Here is a 7,223-nt window from a genome sequence, read left to right as displayed (position 1 = left end):
TTATTTATTCTGTCATTTGGTACGGATTCCTCGATTCTCTCAAATATTTCTTCCTTATCGTGTGCACGTTGTAAATTTAACTCTGAAAATTTCTGTACTATCACGCGATCTCTCTCCTCCTGTTCTCTATCCTGTTCCCTTTGTCTAATCTCTACTGCAATTAATCTATTATTGTGAGCATTCAAAATCGGTTGTACTTCTTCTCTGATTTCTTTCTTTAATTCATCTTTCATATTTTTGAAACATGTCCCTATTCGTGAATCTAACCGTGTTTCCATTGTTTCCATCTCTGTTTTAATTGTGCCTATTTGTGATCCCAACTGTGATCCCAGTGAGTCTAACCGTGTTTCCATTGTTCCCCTATCTGTTTTTAATTCAGATCGTAACTGTGATCCCAGTGAGTCTAACCGTGTTTCCATTGTTCCCATCTGTGTTTTAATTGTTCCTATTTGTGATCCCAAATTTAATATTGCACCCATCAACTGCTCCATATTAGCTTGTTCGCAATTCCTTTCGCCCCTAACATTTCCCGCAAAACCAGTTTCATTCGTCATAGCTGTAAAGCTATCTGTGTTTGATGCTATTCCAGAATTTTCTATCGTTAATCTCGTATTCTGTGAATTTTCTGATTGAGAAAAATTTTGAAATGGTTCCGGACTACTTTCCCGACTTATTAAATTGATTTCCACTTCATTATTCAACATACTGTTCTCCTGTGTTGGCGAGTTCGCCATGTCAACAATTTCGTCATTCTCACTATTCATCATTTTTGCCTTTTTCATTGATCGCGTAATCATTTACAAAATATACAAAACTCGTCACTATATGAAAATTACACACAATGACTCTTTATCTCCAACAATACCCTTCACACGAAATGCTTCCCTCAAACACGATTAACGAACAATTGAAATAATTGCATTAAATTGTCAAACGCGTATACAAGGCAATAAAAATTAAATTTTGAAAAATACCATTAGAAGAATGCTAATTACCAAATCTACACATGCAATATAGACTACAATTACTAACTACAAATTACTACAACAATCCTACTGTCTACTATTTCTACAATCAGAAGAATTCCAAGGGACGATCCGAAGCAGTGGACGCCACGTGCATGGGGGCTTAATAAAAATATTAATGCAAATAATTTTAATTTTTTTTTTTTTGCTTCAGTAGCTGTCTGTCCGATTACGAAGTCTCGTAACGGTTGGCCCTGACTGTTATTGTTACGCAATCTGACTGCTTAGAACAATAACAAAGAATGAAATGGAAATTTTCATTAACACAGTTAATTAATTAAGCCCCCAGCAACTATAAAACCAACGCAACAACAAGCACAAGAGTAACTGTTCTGTGTGTGGGAGTGTGACTCAACGTACGCATCTGGCACGGTTCTTCTTCAACAACACAACAATTTTTAAATAACATTATACTGAATTAATTAAAGAAAATACAAATACCATAATTACTCAAGAGAACCACAATTACACTCTAATCCAAGAACCCAAGCCAGATGCTTTGTTGACTGAACCTGTAATGACACATTATTTAAAACATGGAAATAATGAAAAATAAATCAAGTTTCGTTACCTTCATATATTGACCAAAATCACTCTCATAATTACAATATATCTCCACACCGCCTCGCTATTACCACATCTGAACAAGAACCTTTCAGTATCACATCTCAGCAAGCACTCCCTACTAGCACATCTGAACACCAACTGACTACTACGAGCTCTCCCCAAGCAGTGACCTCTAGCACATCTCAATAATGACAGCCCGTGGAGGCGGCGGAACAATGCTCTCTAGCGATCTCTGGCGCTGTGGCTCAGTGTAGCCACCTTTCAACTTCTGTCTGAAGAAGCGTTATTCGTTTTACAGATATGCAAGAGACCAATTGCTGAATACGCATGTACTCGAGTGTTCTTCATTTTTGTCACTGTTTTTGTAATAAAACTATCATTATTGTTTTCTATATTTTCCATAGGTAATCAAACTGATATTTTCACTATTTTCCTCTACTAAACTATGTTGTTCAGTGTTTCCTTAATAAGAAATAATATTCAACACATATATTTTGTATCACAAGACGTGTGAAATTTAATACCTTATACTGTTCGTTGCGCCAATTTATCCCACTTATTGCGTCAGCCGGCCGTGGTGGCCGAGCGGTTCCACGCGCTTCAGTCCGGAACCATGCGACCGCTACGGTCGCAAGTTCGAATCCTGCCTCGGGCATGGATGTGTGTGATGTCCTTAGGTTAGTTAGGTTTAAGTAGTACTAAGTTCTAGGGGACTGATGACCTTAGATGTTAAGTCCCATAGTGCTCAGAGCCGTTCGAACCATTTTTTACTGCGTCATTTTACCCGGGATGTCGGGCAAAATGACCCAACCCCATGCTGTCATAATTATCAGTACCTGTAGCTGAACATTTATAAGGTTTTAAGGTGTTTTTCACAAAACACATACGGCTAATGCTATACGGAAGTTTGAGCTTGTAGGTATTACAGAATAATGGTTACAGTTAAAATGCCTTTGGAGCCCCAAATTACCCCACTTTCCTCTATGAGTCTAGAAATGCTACATTACTGACAGTACTTCAGGAAAGTATCATTCATCTACCTCCATCGCATCTTAATTGTATGTCAGAATCAAATCCCGTTTGAACACGATGTCCGAGGAAAGTAAATAAAGTGGAGTAGTAACTGGTACAGAGTACCGCGAACAGGCGCGTTCTCGCTTGATGTTACCCTGTGGCGGGTAGCGCCCTGCTTTGACGTCGAGCAGCCGACGTATTGGCCAGCAAGTGTCGACACACCGTGCAGGCTGCGGCGAGCTGGCTAACGTGGATTACCGCTCGTGTGTGTACACACGCTGCGGTTGCGGTCACACCAGAGGGAGATCTGCCTGCACACGGCTGCTAACTTGATGGCGGGATCCCGCTGCTGCTGTCTGTGATACATAGACGAGGCATTGCATAAGGTCGTAACTCTACCAGTCAAATTTACGTCAATCTCTTAAGCTGCTAATACCTGAGAAAACTTTGAAAAAGATATACAGGACATAAAATCCCCTCCGAGGCCTGCGATCATTTTTGTGTTAATAATTGGCAACCAATGCTGTACAATCGAAATAAAGTCATGAGATGTTCAATTGGCTCTTTTTAACTAGCATATGTTACGCGTTTCGGAATTACACCTATCTTCAGACATCTCAAACTTCAACTCCTCCCTAACCAGCCAGGCGTACAGCCTTCACAAGTCAAAGAAAGTGTCAAATAACATATGACTGCTACACAAGCAGATACTCGACACCCTCTGCTTCCAGACTGCTTGTGTCGCAGTCATGTGTTATTAGACCCTTTCTTTGAGTTGTCAAGGCTGTACGCCTGGCTGGTTAGGAAGGAGTTGAAGTTTGTGATGTCTGAAGATAGGTGTAATCCCGAAACGCGTACCATGTTCTAATAAAAGAGTCAATTGAACATCTCATGACTTTATTGCAATTGTACAGCATTGGTTCCCAATTATTAACTTTGGAAAAGGATAATTTTTAATACACCATACACTAGATTCTATCCTGCTCCTGCCACGCTTCTGGCCAAGCTACTGTTTGTGTAATTTTATCCTTTCGCTGTCTTAGGATGCGCATCAGGCTGAACAATACTCTTAGACTTGTTTTTCGTTCTATAGATTAACAAAGATTGCTGACCCAAGCTACTCCAGCATCCGGGAAACGCATAGATACTCGCGTAATTTGCTGCAAGATTTATTAAACAGCTCCTCGCGAGATATGACTTGGGTTTCATCGAATATCTTACTTAAAAATTTTCGCTATTTTGGCAATACTTTTCCCTGGTGAGAGTAGCCCGTGACCATTCTCTTCGTTCTCATTTCATTATCCTGATGCCTCCCGTTTGTAAATAATTAAATAAATAAATAAATATATATATTTGTATTATTTTGGTTTTTTTAATAGTTTTTGTTGTACTGAATTGAGATGGATGGAAATAATTAAAAATCAGTGAATGTATTTAAACCATGATAAGGTGGCATCGGATATATACTTTAGAATTTCGTCGCCGTAAGAAGGAGGTTCGTGGGCCACGTCATTTCTGATCAAACATGAGAAAAATACTGAAAATACAGTTTACATGTTGTTGTTGTCGTGGTCTTCAGTCCTGAGACTGGTTTGAAGCAGCTCTCCATGCTACTCTATCCTGTGCAAGCTTCTTTATCTCTCAGTACCTACTGCAGCCTGCATCCTTCTGACTGCTTAGTGTATTCATCTCTTGGTCTCCCTCTACGATTTCTACCCTTCACACTGCTCTCCAGTACTAAACTGGTGATCCCTTGATGCCTCAGAACATGTCCTACCAACCGATCCCTTCTTCTAGTCAAGTTGTGCCACAAACTCCTCTTCTCCCCATTTCTATTCAATACCTCCTCATTAGTTATGTGATCTACAGATCTAATCTACAGAATTCTTCTGTAGCACCACATTTCGAAAGCTCCTGTTCTCTTCTTGTCCAAACTATTTATCGTCCATGTTTAACTTCCATACATGGCTACACTCCATACAAATACTTTCAGAAACGATTTCCTGACACTTAAATCAATAATCGATGTTAACGAATTTCTCTTCTTCAGACACGCTTTCCTTGTCATTGCCAGTCTACCTTTTATATCCTCTCTACTGCGACCATCATCAGTTATTTTACTTCCCAAATAGCAAATCTCATATGTTGAAATTTTAGGATCATGGATTAAAGAAATAACGAAATCACAATAGCGTTAATCATAGCTATTATTACTGAAGTGCACTATGCTACTGACATTGGGAATACAATATTAATCACTAGTGATATGTTTATTATCCGCACGTCGGTATCTTGTCTCTGCGCAGTGGAAATTTCCTTACATAATTACTAGTATGCTCGAGTATGCGCCCTGCGGTAAGCAGTGACTTTTTATAAAATTAAAGAGTTAGAGCGGCCAGTCTAACGCGCGAGTCTCTCCCTCGACTCCATTGCAGAAGAGATAAGAGAAGAAGTAACTAACGAAAGACTAGACATCCTTTCTGTGTCTCACCAGCGATCGCATGCGACTGCGCACAAGATAACTTGCATTGGCTTTCATGCTTTATTAAACAGGGTTCTGTGATTAAAAAATAGTTTTTCATGCTATGGCTAAAAATGTGCCTATAAACGTTACTGCGAGCTGATATGAGTCCCATATACTTGAGAACTAATGTGGACCCAACCAGTATAGCAACTTGTAAATAGTCTCTTTTGTAGAATAAATTCCAGTTTCTGCGAATCCTCCCAAGTAATCATAGCCATCCCCTATATACTTTACCTACAAGTAAACATAAGTGGTGGTGGTGGTGGTTAGTGTTTAACGTCTCGTCGACAACGAGGTCATTAGAGACGGAGCGCAAGCTCGGGTTAGGGAAGGATTGGGAAGGAAATCGGCCGTGCCCTTTCAAAGGAACCATCCCGGCATTTGCCTGAAACGATTTAGGGAAATCACGGAAAACCTAAATCAGGATGGCCGGAGACGGGATTGAACCGTCGTCCTCCCGAATGCGAGTCCAGTGTGCTAAACACTGTGCCACCTCGCTCGGTAAAACATAAGTGAACGCTCATTTATTTGTATGACTTGACTGTCACAGGCTGTGAGGCCGACCGAGATGGCACAGTGGTGAGCATACCGGACTCACATTCAGGAGGACAATGGTTAAGTCCCTATCCAACCGTCCGGATGTAGGTTCCTTTGAAAAGGGCACAGCCGAATTCCTTCAAAACCCACTCGTTGTAATGCTTGAGCTCCACTGGAATGTCCACGCTGTCAATGCAACGTTAAAATCTCGTCTTCTTTCCCTCCCATAAAATTGTAACATTACTCCTCTAGTCGAGGAATGCACCGCTTTGACTTTGGATGAAGCGCAGAGCTTTGCATTTTTTTTACGTTAAGTACTAGTTGTCAGTCTTTTGAATCAGGCTGGCATTTGGTCACGATTTAATTTGATATTGATACAGTTTTACTTGACATGAGTTATTCAGATTTTTATTATTTTATTTGTTTATTTAGTTTCACATGTATTTGCTCACAAGTAACTAGCAAGCATTGCTAAAAGGGTGACGGGAAAGTCACGCACATTAGCCTGAAGAAGCGAAGTAAACTGTGTAATGGTGTCGTTTTTTCTTTCTCTCTCTCTCTCTCTCTCTCTCATTTTTATTTTTTTTTTTTATTTTTTGAAAAAGCGGCCACCATCCGATGACTCGGAACGCCACACCACACACCAATAATACGACAGTGCAAGCTCTTTCCATGGAAGACGTGTGCATTTTCGGTTGATCAGATTCTTGTGTTCTGAGTATTCTCGTATCCACTACGGAATCGTGCCGTATCAGTGAAAAAAAGAGTTCCATTTCTGCATTTACAAGAACATCAACAGATGACTGTCAGCACGTAAGTGCGCGAGACATTTTCCCTTAGTCGCTACCCTCAGTTTATATATACTACGACCATGATGCGCACGCAATTTTAGCTTCTCTGTCGCTTTCGGAGCACTGCCGTACGAAGCCTGAGTTGCACAAATAGTCTCCTCAAACGTTTAGGAAGGGAACGCTGCGCCACATTCCTCTCCTCCACCGGTTTAGTATTCGGCAGAATGGTCTGTCACTCGGTTCTCATCGTGTGTGTAACTGATCCGTATTCGCAGAATCGCGCAGTTAAACGTGTTACCTACCAATTCTTCAGCTATACAGTATCTAGATGTTTCCCATGAAATGTGTTTCCAACAGATTCATACGAACGACTATCGAAATACCGTTGGACACTGAAAAGTCGTTGCTCTTGGGGAAACGACACTTTTAAAACCAATGAACTGCCCAATACTACAAACTCCACGCGACTGCTATCCGTTACAATGGCGTCTTCGTTTGTTGTCGATAGTACCTGCAGCGTTACTTTGCGGTGGTTGATCGCACAAATGCAGTGCCACTCTTGTATAACGACTCATTTTCTTATGTGCGCGGCTTGCTAATCGTACTGTACTATAACGTGTTTTACCATTCAGGATGCCGGCCGGGGTGGCCGAGCGATTCTAGGCGCTACAGTCTGGAACCGCACGACTGCTATGGTCGCAGGTTCGAATCCTGCCTCGGGCATGGATGTGTATGACGTCCTTAGGTTAGTTAGGTTTAAGTAGT

The sequence above is a fragment of the Schistocerca nitens genome, chromosome 9 (genome assembly GCF_023898315.1).
Source record: "Schistocerca nitens isolate TAMUIC-IGC-003100 chromosome 9, iqSchNite1.1, whole genome shotgun sequence".
In the NCBI taxonomy this organism is placed as follows: domain Eukaryota; kingdom Metazoa; phylum Arthropoda; class Insecta; order Orthoptera; family Acrididae; genus Schistocerca; species Schistocerca nitens.
The sequence above is the reverse complement of the archived record's forward strand: the minus strand, read 5'-3'. Positions refer to the sequence as shown.